Source organism: Lampetra planeri, chromosome 24 (assembly GCF_965212315.1).
Source record: "Lampetra planeri chromosome 24, kcLamPlan1.2.h2, whole genome shotgun sequence".
Lineage (NCBI taxonomy): Eukaryota > Metazoa > Chordata > Hyperoartia > Petromyzontiformes > Petromyzontidae > Lampetra > Lampetra planeri.
The window spans coordinates 9592697-9607217 of record NC_136130.1 but is presented as its reverse complement, the minus strand read 5'-3'; the positions used below and the strand labels follow the sequence as shown (position 1 = coordinate 9607217).

Below are 14521 nucleotides of genomic sequence, written 5' to 3'. Positions count from 1 at the left end.
TGTATCACCATCGTAACATGGTTACTTTGAAATAAGCAAAAAAAAAAATAAAACACCACGTTAAACATCGGTACTAATCCATAACGCATTCCTTCCAAAGCGCGCATGTATCACAATCTTAACAAGATTACATTTGAAATATCCAAAAAAAAAATACCACAAAACTTGAACATCGATATCACCAGTTACATGGTTCTCATCCCTCATAACTCCGACGGATATTAATTTTTCCCTGTTTTTGTTAAATCCTGGGAAACGCTATGTAGCGGTTTCGAACGCATTTTTGCGTTATTTCCCTCCTGTTACATCCTGGCAATCTTTTTACCAAGTTCTGAGTGTCTGGTTTACCACTTATCACTTTGATCATTCGATCACGGTTTTCCGGTTCGTTTTTGTAATTTCCCCTCTCACTCTCTCGCGTCGTGGGAGTGTGGGGTGTAAAATTGTGCTGCACATAATCAGAATTCGCGCACACAACCAACTTCTCTACTCCGTCATCACTGGCATTCGCTCTCTCTGCGATTACATGCACATTTGCCGAGTCAGTGTGTCGATTTAATTCTGTCCCTCGTAATGTTGCCCTCTTTGTTTTTACGAGTGTGTTGGATTCCAACACCATTCCCGATACGTCATGGACATTCGTCTCCATTTTAGCACTCCGATCCACATAAATTTTGGTTTCCCTTGGATATTTTCCATTCAAAGGCTCATGCCTGCGCTCCTCAGGGCGTGTCCCTGCTGTCGGTTTTTGTACTGTCCGATCACGCTTCAATGCAACCCTGTCCTTGTATTCAATCCGCGCGTCATTTACGGGAGTACTGTCCACGTTTCTGCCCGCCCTGTGACTTGCTGCCTGCCTGTATTCCTCATTGAGCTTCGGGTTTAATACCTCGACAGGTGGGGCGCGTGTTGGCCGCTTGCTCGCGCTCACTGTGGGTAGTTCATCATGTCTTTGGACCGCATTCTGTGTTATTCCTCTATTCCCTCCTGGTATAGCCGGTGGAGGAATTGGTCGGAATTGGATCAATTGTGTTTGACCTCCCATCCTGCGATTCCTCTGAATGTTCGCATCCATACCTCCGCGGTCTGTGTAACCCCTTCCCGCTGGATGGTTATCTCGCCATCTCTGTGCGTAATTTTGGCCTCGTGTGTGTCGTGGGATGGGGTGTTGATATGGTTCTGCTCTGAACCTCTCCCCCCTACGATTCTCCTGCATGTTCGCATCCATACCTCCGCAGTCTGTGTACCTTCCCGCTGGATGGTTATCTCGCCATCTTAGTGTGCAACTTTGGCCTCGTGTGTGTCGTGGCATGGGGTGTTGATATGGTTCTGTTCTGAACCTCCCCCCCCTACGATTCTCCTGAATGTTCGGCTTTATGCCGCTCTCATTCTCGTGCCAACCTCTCTCTGGGTTATTTTGCCATGTGTGCGTGTTTGTTTGCTCCGCCCTGCATTGTGGGACTGCTCGGTGATTTTTATTCCTCTCTGAGAGGCTGGGTTCCTTATCCCTCTCCCTGTGTTCTGGATCCGAATTATGATTCTTAGCTCTGTATAACCACGCCATGTACGCCTTGCTCTCTATGCGGCGTAAGGATGCGGTTTCTGGATTCAAAACCATTCTCACCCTTTCTGTAATCTCTGGGCTCAAGGATTCAAAAAACATAATTTTGAACATTTTATCTCCTTCGTGGTATTGATTCACATCGCCTGCGTAATACGCTCTTTTAAATTGTACGAGGTAGTCACGTGGATCTTGGTCCATGCCCTGGGTCATCGATTTTACAGCATAAAACCCCTCAGTGAGTGTCGAATATTCTCCAAACTTCCGAATCACTGCCAGGCTCAGTTGTTTAAAATCATTCCTAACCTTGTGTGGTAGTGACTTTACCCATGTAATAGAATCTTTATTTAAGCTTCGTTTCAACAAACTCGCTTTTTCATCCCGTCTCATCAACCCTCTAATCATTGCCTCCTCTTCCACTGTCGCGATATGTGTGTGGATATCCATGGACTTATTGTGGGGGTCAAAATCGGGAATTCTGACTAGAGCCTTGTCCATCAATTTAAGGGTTTTACTGTTGAAAAAGTATTCCGAAAGTTGATCGCCGTCAGCGTCATCATCAAACAAGTTATCATCAGGCAATCTGTCACTTTTATCTGTTCTGTGTGGGGCGTGATTAAGCGGTGTGCATTTTCTGTGTGCGCGCCCAGTGCCGTGTCGCTCGTGTTGCCATTTCCCTTCAGTTTTTGCCTCTGCCCTTAGCGGAGCACGTCCCGTTAACTTTACTTTAACATTTTGCTTCCCTCTATCTGTGAAGTTGTCAATCTCACATGTTTTTGTTTGCATATGTATCTCTCCATCCCTTCTCTCGAATGAGTGTGATTTAATGTTACTTCCATATTTATTCTGTGGATCCACGTCTGTGAGTTCCGCTGGTGTCGCGAGCCCTGATTTCTCCTCCCTTACGATGGTGTGAGGACATTTTTCCTCGTTTATTAGAGACGATTTCTCTCCTGTTTCCTTTCCGAATTTTCCTTTATTCCACCATCCCTGACTGTATGCCTGTGTGAGGAGGAATGAGTCCTGTCCTGCCTTCTCTGCAGCTTTTGCATCGTGTTCGCCTCTGTTACATTTTATCCAGTCAATTAGTTTCCTCCGAGGTGTGTTCGTGTTATCGATACAGCTCCCTCCCCATATGTCTCTCTGACTGTACTGCTTTGTAACAGATTGGTCGGTACGTTTTAATACGAGCTCCCCGTACCCCGTCACCCATTCAAAAATTATTCTTAATCCTATCATCTCAAGTGGCAGGAGTTACTTTGACATTCCTTTTCAGAGTACTTATACACAATTGTATCACAGGATGCGTCAGTTCAACTCGAGCAAATAATTTCAGCCCAGCTGTCTTTGTTATACTCTGCTACTCTGGTATTTCCCTTCAGAGCGCGTGTATACCCCCGTTTATAATCACAAGGCAACGTTAGTTCACAACACTTTGATTAACACAACAGTGATTCGTTCCTGAATTCATGCATAAACTGTCTGCGAGAAATCCCGGACCCGAGCCCCCATTATGTTGTATATGTTGGGTGTGAAAATTTTGATGTGTTGTATGCGTGCGTGGGTGAAATTATTGTGTTGTATGTGTGGGTTATGAATATTCAGTGAAAATAATAATAATCAATTGAAATTTGGCCAAATGTGTAATTATCCGGAAATATGTTAATTGAGGTAATTATGCACATTTAATTATGCCAATTCGAGAGGTAATCGTAGTAATTATGCGAGTGGGTGGAATTATGATGATGCAAGTCGTTATGATAACCAGACCCCGCCTCGGTGACGAGGGTGGGTTATCGATCGGAATAAGGCAATTAATCGTATGCAGTTATGCAGGTGTGGTGTAAGTATACAAGATTAACTTAGATTAACTCGGCATCGTTGTCTAGGTTCGTCTCATTCTCGCTTATCTTAGGTCCCCGGTTCGCCCCGTTATCGCTTTAACATTTACTGAGTATGTGTTAGTGTGTTTATTAAGGTCACCAAGTTCAGATCTCAACGCAGAAGCAGATCTTATGCATAGACTTCAGGAAAGAATCACACAACCACTTCTGTATTAATCAATTTATTACTAATTCAACCTCAACTATGATATAGTATGCGAACTCTCAATCCCGGAACGTCAACACGGCATCAATACAGTATCATCAATGATTGTCTGATTTCACTTGACAACGGCACATGGATCCCGCGTAACGCGATGGTTGTTAGTGAGAGAGAGAGTCGTTAAAACGTGCAAATACTATGCTAAGAAAACCTTAACGTTAATGAATGAAAGATGCTTGAAAGATTATACGGCGATAAAACACAATCAAAACAGTTATTATTCTTAAAGGCACCAATCTCAACAGATACATCGCAGGTTATCTGACAACAGAGTGGCTCGGCGGAAGGAGGTGCCAAGAATCAATTCGTATTGATGGATCTGTTGGGAATTTATGCGATTAAGAGTACAGTCCACTAAATATTAAAGATAATACTCTTATAAATGACGGATGGCCATCACTCGGTCTCGAGTTTTTCTTCACAGCCACGGATGGCTTATGGGTTCGAGTGGGTTTGAGTGGTAAGAGTTGTCTTCAATAGTCAGTGTTCGGAGTCGGTTCTTTATGTCAAACAACGCCTGGTGGTCGTGTGGTGAGGGGGCGGTGCGCGTCATACGTATTAGTCGCTCCTCTGTCGCCGTGGGGAATTGGTTGGATGCCTGTTGATACGCTGTCGTAGTTCGGAACCCGGTCGGTAGGTGGCGCCCGCAGCTCGCTCGCAGCGCACCGTCGTCCTCTCGTCGCCAGACCGCGACCCTGGCTGCCAGCAGGGGCCTCTGACGCGGCAGGTTGAGCTGTCAAGCGGGTCTTGCCCGCCTGCAGAGGAGACGGGGAGCCGCTCGAGTCGAGCCCCGAGAGCCGGCTGAACTCGGCTGAGTCCCAGAAGCTGAAGAGTCGAGCCGACCCGCTCGGTCGAGCTCGCTCCGGAGCCGACCCGCTGTTCGAACTCGTGATGAGATGACTCCCCTGGTCGAACTCGGCTGATGAGTCGAGCCGACCCTTCCGGTCGAGCTCGCTCATGAGTCGACCCGTTGGTCGCCCTCGTGATGAGTTGACTCTCCTGGTCCAACTGGTTTCCAATGCTCAGGGTCCTTTCTTTTATGCCGAAAAATCCCTTTGGGTCCTGCCCACAAGGCGGGGTTTTCTTTTGATTTACTGTGTCAGGATCTGTCCGTGTGTAGGTGTGTTCATGTGTGTGTCCGTACGTCCGTGTGTCCTTGTGTGCATCACCCATGGTATTTTCCGTTGTCATACTCCCTCCATAAAATCCATGAGCAAACAATCAGATGTTACAATTGCCTCGAAGTCGTCTCTCTGTCTGGGTGCAATATTATCTCTTGTCTGGCCTCCTTCATGAACCAAAACACAGACGTTACAAACCGCCTCACAGGCACCTCTGTCCGTGTTGCACGACCTGGAGGGAGGGGCACACTCCCTCCGATCCTCACAGCACACAAAGACATGGTTAAAAAGTTTTAAATTAACACTTGTCCCTTACCATTTCCCAGTTATGATTCTGTATGTAGCCTAAGGTGTGTCGTTTCCCATCGTGGTGCTTGGCCCAAGTGGAGGTGCCTCCCCGAGCACATACACACTCCCATCCCGCGCTGCGGGGATACAAAGACGGCCGGGATCTCCCTTTCTCTCCGACCCTGGGTTTAACATCGCTCTTTTATTATGTATTTTATTTCGACCTGGTGGTGATTTATCCCGCTATCCTGGCTTTTCATAAGTTTTACTTTTGTCTTTCATGCATAGGCTTGTTATTATTAATTTATTTCCGATATCTTAGGTTAAGGGGTAAGTTTCTTGATCCTAGGAATTCGTATTCCTTGGTGTCTGCATGGTTATATAAGCGGAATATAGTTGACGGTGAATAGCGTTAACATTGATGTTATGTACGATATTATGTATTGTGATGTCATTAACTTAACTTGTTGGTCAGGCTTCACTGACATGAAGTTGCATTTCATAGCCTCGCAGGTTTTTGCCTCACTCTGTCTCTGCTCGCCGGTTGTTGTTGCTGTCCAGCTGACGCCGTTAACTCAAGGCCTCATTAATTTCCGTCACTCCTTGTAGGTGAGGGCGGTTGAACCTTGGAGTCAGTTCTGGTTTTTGTCTGCTTGCTTTTTCTGATGTCCCCTGACCCCGAGAGTTATTATTTCTACTTTTATGGCCTGTCGAAGCCCGACTCGCTGTTGCTGGCTGGTGTCGCTGGGTTGGTGTCGTTCCCGGCTTTTGCTTACGTTTGCAGTTCGCCGCGCTCTTATTGTTCATACCCTCTTCAACCTTATATCGACTATTCGCTCCTGTCTGGGTGCGATTCAATTTTGACTTAGGAAGGTTCTGATTGTCATATGCTTTGGGTCGAGTTGTATATTAAGGTATGGAAATAACATTTCATATTGACTTAATGATGGTGATGGTTCAGTAGGCGTAACTTGTGGCCTGGTTTAATTGGAGTGGGTGTGAATATCAATAACTTTAGCCTACCCTGTTGTTAAATTCTGATTTTAACGTTGCTTTAATAGCAATACAGAATAATTGAGCTTTTCGACTTAACTAGGCGAACACGAACTTTTGGTGACCTCCGCAGCCTTGTAATTCAGCTGAGTCTGCATCCTTGATATACAACGCTCTTATTCGTCTCACTGTGGTCATCCAACCTTCTGCTCTGGGAGTGTTATTCTTAATTTCAGGTCAAAGGCCCCCTCACGGTTCAGCCGGGCAGGGTTGTTAATCAGCTCCCTCCCCTGTGCACACAGCGTTGCTGACCCACTTCATTTGACCACTCACCCTGGATTTAATAATTTAATTCCTTAAAACCATGCAGGATGGTTGGCTTTTTGCCTTAATTATGTCTGGCTGACTCTCCCACTGTCTCTGCCGCCTGCACGGGTGACATATGCCCGTTCATCAGGCCCCCTCCTTCCTTGAAGCAAGGTTGCAAATTCTGTCATCCTAGCCCTCCTCCAGTTCATTACTTAACAACACCTGGTTTTTGCAGCCTGCTGCTTTTTGGGGTGTTTTCATTCATTATATATCAAGTAAAAAGATAATATATAAAAATATCAAGTTTGGAAGAAGGCTTAGGATACAACATTCCGCCCTTTTAAAAATGGCCAGTGGTCAAATGGCCACGGGTTATTTTTAAAAAAATGTATACCCTTCCATCATGAACCATCGATTGTCCTCAAGTTTTGCTGCTATTTCCTTACAACGCGCGCGTACGTGTCACAACTTACATGGTTATATGTGACAAGAGAGGAAAATGTTTTCCTAAAGGAAGGTAAAACGATAAGGAAGGGAGAAATTATTCTATTGACTACGTGTTATAGGAGATATCGTTAAAAATATAGTTTCTACGGTTATTCTTGGGTGGCATCATCAGGCCTTGGCTCCCTTCTAGCTTGGCAAGGTACGTTAGCAGGAGCGTGAGCAGGAGGGCTGCCATTTCCTGGAAAACATGTTACATATTATCGTAGTGTGATATGCCCATTAGTTTAGTTCCCCAGAGATTGGTGTTTTATTCTGAGTTAATTTTTTATGTCCTAAGGTTAAGTGTACTATGCACTTAAGCTTCCTGGAATTCGTATTCTTTAGTTTTTATTTTTTTTGGAAGGTCGTGTAGGTAGGAAACATATAATAATAGAAAAAAAAATATTATTGTTTGTTGGTTAATTATCTTTGTTAAGTTTCTACTTTTCGGTACGGAAAACGTTAAGAAACGCGAAGTTTCAACCGTTATTTATTCTGCCCTTATCTGTATCTCTAGATGTCTTGGGAGGCTAGTCCATACATCTTTTGTCCATTTGGATGTCCATGACCTCTTTGTGACCGAACTCTCAACACTTTAACCGCCCTCCATGTTTCATGGATTCCTGGTGTTCTTGTGAGGAGAAGTGAGTTGTTTTCATTAGTTAATTAAAAAAAAAAAGGTATATATATAAATTAAAAAAAAATATTATATTTTTTTGAATTGTTCTTAATTAAAAAAAAAATAGACACAACAATCCGGCCGTTTGAATAATTATCAGGGGTCGACTTGGCCACTGGCGAATTTCCAAACCAAGTAAATGCCCCTTTTTTGTGTTATGAATCTATAAGCCGCCCTCACTCTCGGCGGTTATTCTTACGACGCGCGCATATGTATCACCATCGTAACATGGTTACTTTGAAATAAGCAAAAAAAAAAATAAAACACCACGTTAAACATCGGTACTAATCCATAACGCATTCCTTCCAAAGCGCGCATGTATCACAATCTTAACAAGATTACATTTGAAATATCCAAAAAAAAAATACCACAAAACTTGAACATCGATATCACCAGTTACATGGTTCTCATCCCTCATAACTCCGACGGATATTAATTTTTCCCTGTTTTTGTTAAATCCTGGGAAACGCTATGTAGCGGTTTCGAACGCATTTTTGCGTTATTTCCCTCCTGTTACATCCTGGCAATCTTTTTACCAAGTTCTGAGTGTCTGGTTTACCACTTATCACTTTGATCATTCGATCACGGTTTTCCGGTTCGTTTTTGTAATTTCCCCTCTCACTCTCTCGCGTCGTGGGAGTGTGGGGTGTAAAATTGTGCTGCACATAATCAGAATTCGCGCACACAACCAACTTCTCTACTCCGTCATCACTGGCATTCGCTCTCTCTGCGATTACATGCACATTTGCCGAGTCAGTGTGTCGATTTAATTCTGTCCCTCGTAATGTTGCCCTCTTTGTTTTTACGAGTGTGTTGGATTCCAACACCATTCCCGATACGTCATGGACATTCGTCTCCATTTTAGCACTCCGATCCACATAAATTTTGGTTTCCCTTGGATATTTTCCATTCAAAGGCTCATGCCTGCGCTCCTCAGGGCGTGTCCCTGCTGTCGGTTTTTGTACTGTCCGATCACGCTTCAATGCAACCCTGTCCTTGTATTCAATCCGCGCGTCATTTACGGGAGTACTGTCCACGTTTCTGCCCGCCCTGTGACTTGCTGCCTGCCTGTATTCCTCATTGAGCTTCGGGTTTAATACCTCGACAGGTGGGGCGCGTGTTGGCCGCTTGCTCGCGCTCACTGTGGGTAGTTCATCATGTCTTTGGACCGCATTCTGTGTTATTCCTCTATTCCCTCCTGATATAGCCGGTGGAGGAATTGGTCGGAATTGGATCAATTGTGTTTGACCTCCCATCCTGCGATTCCTCTGAATGTTCGCATCCATACCTCCGCGGTCTGTGTAACCCCTTCCCGCTGGATGGTTATCTCGCCATCTCTGTGCGTAATTTTGGCCTCGTGTGTGTCGTGGGATGGGGTGTTGATATGGTTCTGCTCTGAACCTCTCCCCCCTACGATTCTCCTGCATGTTCGCATCCATACCTCCGCAGTCTGTGTACCTTCCCGCTGGATGGTTATCTCGCCATCTTAGTGTGCAACTTTGGCCTCGTGTGTGTCGTGGCATGGGGTGTTGATATGGTTCTGTTCTGAACCTCCCCCCCCTACGATTCTCCTGAATGTTCGGCTTTATGCCGCTCTCATTCTCGTGCCAACCTCTCTCTGGGTTATTTTGCCATGTGTGCGTGTTTGTTTGCTCCGCCCTGCATTGTGGGACTGCTCGGTGATTTTTATTCCTCTCTGAGAGGCTGGGTTCCTTATCCCTCTCCCTGTGTTCTGGATCCGAATTATGATTCTTAGCTCTGTATAACCACGCCATGTACGCCTTGCTCTCTATGCGGCGTAAGGATGCGGTTTCTGGATTCAAAACCATTCTCACCCTTTCTGTAATCTCTGGGCTCAAGGATTCAAAAAACATAATTTTGAACATTTTATCTCCTTCGTGGTATTGATTCACATCGCCTGCGTAATACGCTCTTTTAAATTGTACGAGGTAGTCACGTGGATCTTGGTCCATGCCCTGGGTCATCGATTTTACAGCATAAAACCCCTCAGTGAGTGTCGAATATTCTCCAAACTTCCGAATCACTGCCAGGCTCAGTTGTTTAAAATCATTCCTAACCTTGTGTGGTAGTGACTTTACCCATGTAATAGAATCTTTATTTAAGCTTCGTTTCAACAAACTCGCTTTTTCATCCCGTCTCATCAACCCTCTAATCATTGCCTCCTCTTCCACTGTCGCGATATGTGTGTGGATATCCATGGACTTATTGTGGGGGTCAAAATCGGGAATTCTGACTAGAGCCTTGTCCATCAATTTAAGGGTTTTACTGTTGAAAAAGTATTCCGAAAGTTGATCGCCGTCAGCGTCATCATCAAACAAGTTATCATCAGGCAATCTGTCACTTTTATCTGTTCTGTGTGGGGCGTGATTAAGCGGTGTGCATTTTCTGTGTGCGCGCCCAGTGCCGTGTCGCTCGTGTTGCCATTTCCCTTCAGTTTTTGCCTCTGCCCTTAGCGGAGCACGTCCCGTTAACTTTACTTTAACATTTTGCTTCCCTCTATCTGTGAAGTTGTCAATCTCACATGTTTTTGTTTGCATATGTATCTCTCCATCCCTTCTCTCGAATGAGTGTGATTTAATGTTACTTCCATATTTATTCTGTGGATCCACGTCTGTGAGTTCCGCTGGTGTCGCGAGCCCTGATTTCTCCTCCCTTACGATGGTGTGAGGACATTTTTCCTCGTTTATTAGAGACGATTTCTCTCCTGTTTCCTTTCCGAATTTTCCTTTATTCCACCATCCCTGACTGTATGCCTGTGTGAGGAGGAATGAGTCCTGTCCTGCCTTCTCTGCAGCTTTTGCATCGTGTTCGCCTCTGTTACATTTTATCCAGTCAATTAGTTTCCTCCGAGGTGTGTTCGTGTTATCGATACAGCTCCCTCCCCATATGTCTCTCTGACTGTACTGCTTTGTAACAGATTGGTCGGTACGTTTTAATACGAGCTCCCCGTACCCCGTCACCCATTCAAAAATTATTCTTAATCCTATCATCTCAAGTGGCAGGAGTTACTTTGACATTCCTTTTCAGAGTACTTATACACAATTGTATCACAGGATGCGTCAGTTCAACTCGAGCAAATAATTTCAGCCCAGCTGTCTTTGTTATACTCTGCTACTCTGGTATTTCCCTTCAGAGCGCGTGTATACCCCCGTTTATAATCACAAGGCAACGTTAGTTCACAACACTTTGATTAACACAACAGTGATTCGTTCCTGAATTCATGCATAAACTGTCTGCGAGAAATCCCGGACCCGAGCCCCCATTATGTTGTATATGTTGGGTGTGAAAATTTTGATGTGTTGTATGCGTGCGTGGGTGAAATTATTGTGTTGTATGTGTGGGTTATGAATATTCAGTGAAAATAATAATAATCAATTGAAATTTGGCCAAATGTGTAATTATCCGGAAATATGTTAATTGAGGTAATTATGCACATTTAATTATGCCAATTCGAGAGGTAATCGTAGTAATTATGCGAGTGGGTGGAATTATGATGATGCAAGTCGTTATGATAACCAGACCCCGCCTCGGTGACGAGGGTGGGTTATCGATCGGAATAAGGCAATTAATCGTATGCAGTTATGCAGGTGTGGTGTAAGTATACAAGATTAACTTAGATTAACTCGGCATCGTTGTCTAGGTTCGTCTCATTCTCGCTTATCTTAGGTCCCCGGTTCGCCCCGTTATCGCTTTAACATTTACTGAGTATGTGTTAGTGTGTTTATTAAGGTCACCAAGTTCAGATCTCAACGCAGAAGCAGATCTTATGCATAGACTTCAGGAAAGAATCACACAACCACTTCTGTATTAATCAATTTATTACTAATTCAACCTCAACTATGATATAGTATGCGAACTCTCAATCCCGGAACGTCAACACGGCATCAATACAGTATCATCAATGATTGTCTGATTTCACTTGACAACGGCACATGGATCCCGCGTAACGCGATGGTTGTTAGTGAGAGAGAGAGTCGTTAAAACGTGCAAATACTATGCTAAGAAAACCTTAACGTTAATGAATGAAAGATGCTTGAAAGATTATACGGCGATAAAACACAATCAAAACAGTTATTATTCTTAAAGGCACCAATCTCAACAGATACATCGCAGGTTATCTGACAACAGAGTGGCTCGGCGGAAGGAGGTGCCAAGAATCAATTCGTATTGATGGATCTGTTGGGAATTTATGCGATTAAGAGTACAGTCCACTAAATATTAAAGATAATACTCTTATAAATGACGGATGGCCATCACTCGGTCTCGAGTTTTTCTTCACAGCCACGGATGGCTTATGGGTTCGAGTGGGTTTGAGTGGTAAGAGTTGTCTTCAATAGTCAGTGTTCGGAGTCGGTTCTTTATGTCAAACAACGCCTGGTGGTCGTGTGGTGAGGGGGCGGTGCGCGTCATACGTATTAGTCGCTCCTCTGTCGCCGTGGGGAATTGGTTGGATGCCTGTTGATACGCTGTCGTAGTTCGGAACCCGGTCGGTAGGTGGCGCCCGCAGCTCGCTCGCAGCGCACCGTCGTCCTCTCGTCGCCAGACCGCGACCCTGGCTGCCAGCAGGGGCCTCTGACGCGGCAGGTTGAGCTGTCAAGCGGGTCTTGCCCGCCTGCAGAGGAGACGGGGAGCCGCTCGAGTCGAGCCCCGAGAGCCGGCTGAACTCGGCTGAGTCCCAGAAGCTGAAGAGTCGAGCCGACCCGCTCGGTCGAGCTCGCTCCGGAGCCGACCCGCTGTTCGAACTCGTGATGAGATGACTCCCCTGGTCGAACTCGGCTGATGAGTCGAGCCGACCCTTCCGGTCGAGCTCGCTCATGAGTCGACCCGTTGGTCGCCCTCGTGATGAGTTGACTCTCCTGGTCCAACTGGTTTCCAATGCTCAGGGTCCTTTCTTTTATGCCGAAAAATCCCTTTGGGTCCTGCCCACAAGGCGGGGTTTTCTTTTGATTTACTGTGTCAGGATCTGTCCGTGTGTAGGTGTGTTCATGTGTGTGTCCGTACGTCCGTGTGTCCTTGTGTGCATCACCCATGGTATTTTCCGTTGTCATACTCCCTCCATAAAATCCATGAGCAAACAATCAGATGTTACAATTGCCTCGAAGTCGTCTCTCTGTCTGGGTGCAATATTATCTCTTGTCTGGCCTCCTTCATGAACCAAAACACAGACGTTACAAACCGCCTCACAGGCACCTCTGTCCGTGTTGCACGACCTGGAGGGAGGGGCACACTCCCTCCGATCCTCACAGCACACAAAGACATGGTTAAAAAGTTTTAAATTAACACTTGTCCCTTACCATTTCCCAGTTATGATTCTGTATGTAGCCTAAGGTGTGTCGTTTCCCATCGTGGTGCTTGGCCCAAGTGGAGGTGCCTCCCCGAGCACATACACACTCCCATCCCGCGCTGCGGGGATACAAAGACGGCCGGGATCTCCCTTTCTCTCCGACCCTGGGTTTAACATCGCTCTTTTATTATGTATTTTATTTCGACCTGGTGGTGATTTATCCCGCTATCCTGGCTTTTCATAAGTTTTACTTTTGTCTTTCATGCATAGGCTTGTTATTATTAATTTATTTCCGATATCTTAGGTTAAGGGGTAAGTTTCTTGATCCTAGGAATTCGTATTCCTTGGTGTCTGCATGGTTATATAAGCGGAATATAGTTGACGGTGAATAGCGTTAACATTGATGTTATGTACGATATTATGTATTGTGATGTCATTAACTTAACTTGTTGGTCAGGCTTCACTGACATGAAGTTGCATTTCATAGCCTCGCAGGTTTTTGCCTCACTCTGTCTCTGCTCGCCGGTTGTTGTTGCTGTCCAGCTGACGCCGTTAACTCAAGGCCTCATTAATTTCCGTCACTCCTTGTAGGTGAGGGCGGTTGAACCTTGGAGTCAGTTCTGGTTTTGGTCTGCTTGCTTTTTCTGATGTCCCCTGACCCCGAGAGTTATTATTTCTACTTTTATGGCCTGTCGAAGCCCGACTCGCTGTTGCTGGCTGGTGTCGCTGGGTTGGTGTCGTTCCCGGCTTTTGCTTACGTTTGCAGTTCGCCGCGCTCTTATTGTTCATACCCTCTTCAACCTTATATCGACTATTCGCTCCTGTCTGGGTGCGATTCAATTTTGACTTAGGAAGGTTCTGATTGTCATATGCTTTGGGTCGAGTTGTATATTAAGGTATGGAAATAACATTTCATATTGACTTAATGATGGTGATGGTTCAGTAGGCGTAACTTGTGGCCTGGTTTAATTGGAGTGGGTGTGAATATCAATAACTTTAGCCTACCCTGTTGTTAAATTCTGATTTTAACGTTGCTTTAATAGCAATACAGAATAATTGAGCTTTTCGACTTAACTAGGCGAACACGAACTTTTGGTGACCTCCGCAGCCTTGTTATTCAGCTGAGTCTGCATCCTTGATATACAACGCTCTTATTCGTCTCACTGTGGTCATCCAACCTTCTGCTCTGGGAGTGTTATTCTTAATTTCAGGTCAAAGGCCCCCTCACGGTTCAGCCGGGCAGGGTTGTTAATCAGCTCCCTCCCCTGTGCACACAGCGTTGCTGACCCACTTCATTTGACCACTCACCCTGGATTTAATAATTTAATTCCTTAAAACCATGCAGGATGGTTGGCTTTTTGCCTTAATTATGTCTGGCTGACTCTCCCACTGTCTCTGCCGCCTGCACGGGTGACATATGCCCGTTCATCAGGCCCCCTCCTTCCTTGAAGCAAGGTTGCAAATTCTGTCATCCTAGCCCTCCTCCAGTTCATTACTTAACAACACCTGGTTTTTGCAGCCTGCTGCTTTTTGGGGTGTTTTCATTCATTATATATCAAGTAAAAAGATAATATATAAAAATATCAAGTTTGGAAGAAGGCTTAGGATACAACAAGGAGCAGTGCAGGAGGCATTCCATGATCTAAACTGCGCTGTGAGGACTCCAGGCTCCG

The 14521-nt window shown here is 45.2% G+C and overlaps 1 protein-coding gene and 1 long non-coding RNA gene across 11 annotated transcripts in view; one reads left to right on the top strand and one right to left on the bottom strand.

Moving 5' to 3' along the window:
• The window catches only part of LOC144726734 (basement membrane-specific heparan sulfate proteoglycan core protein-like), a 36522-nt gene that overhangs the window by 17396 nt on the left and 4605 nt on the right, over nt 1–14521 (top strand). The window lies entirely within an intron of this gene.
• On the bottom strand, nt 226–14457 carry LOC144726737 (uncharacterized). Its single transcript, XR_013587333.1, has 2 exons — nt 1231–14457; nt 226–1077 (listed from the first exon to the last, which is right to left on the bottom strand). It is a non-coding gene; the product is annotated as an uncharacterized LOC144726737 (long non-coding RNA).